This window comes from Corvus kubaryi, unplaced genomic scaffold, assembly GCF_017639235.1.
Source record: "Corvus kubaryi isolate FWS band 111438036 unplaced genomic scaffold, C.kubaryi_AGA036_p1.0 137, whole genome shotgun sequence".
Classification (NCBI taxonomy): domain Eukaryota; kingdom Metazoa; phylum Chordata; class Aves; order Passeriformes; family Corvidae; genus Corvus; species Corvus kubaryi.
The window spans coordinates 11,350,413-11,351,066 of record NW_024580671.1 but is presented as its reverse complement, the minus strand read 5'-3'; the positions used below and the strand labels follow the sequence as shown (position 1 = coordinate 11,351,066).

General features: G+C 41.6%; 1 long non-coding RNA gene across 1 annotated transcript in view; it reads right to left on the bottom strand.

Annotated features, from left to right (window-relative positions):
• The window catches only part of LOC121659447, a 533-nt gene extending 255 nt beyond the window's left edge, over positions 1–278 (bottom strand). The window contains exon 1 of the long non-coding RNA XR_006014332.1: positions 114–278. This is a non-coding gene — a long non-coding RNA (uncharacterized LOC121659447). The remainder of the gene's footprint in view (positions 1–113) is intronic.
• Between the last annotated feature and the right edge of the window lie 376 nt (positions 279–654).

The window sequence follows — 654 nt, the reverse complement described above, 5'->3', positions numbered from 1 at the left end:
TGATTGATAAAAGCAAGCTCCGTTTATTAGCAATCCAGAGGCACTTATATAGTATACCAGCTTGTTAACTCTTAAGTGGCTTAAAACTTATCAAAGCGCATTTCTACTTCTACCTAATTGGACTTACATTGGCAAGCTTCTACAGTTATGTTATGATTAAAAGAATTCAGAGTTCACCTCCCCTCTCCAGGTCTTATCTGCACAGCTGTACATCTTCAAACTCCCTCTTTGTTTCTCAGGCTTGTTTTTCACACAGGGATTTTCTCATGGAGAGTCTTTCTCACACAGGCCTTTTGCTTGCAGGCCCTTGCTACAGTTCTTTTATTGATCCCATAATTCTATCAATGATCCATGCCCCTGATCTTTTAACTATCTCCCAACAACTGCTCTAGAATCTCCTCCTTGTTTCCCCTATGCAGAATATAGCCCCCACCACCTGGTAATGGAGGAACAGACGACTTCTTTAAAGCAAAGAACAACATCCAGAGGCTCTAAATTTTCTCCTATTTCTCCCAAGCCCCAACATATCTTTTCAGCACAGTGGATCTGCAGCTTGCCTTACCACACACAGCAACAGGAGATAACTGAGAGATCACAGAAGAAGCAAAAATAGGTATTTCAAAGCCTCAGAACTGCTTTCCCAAAGCAATCAGC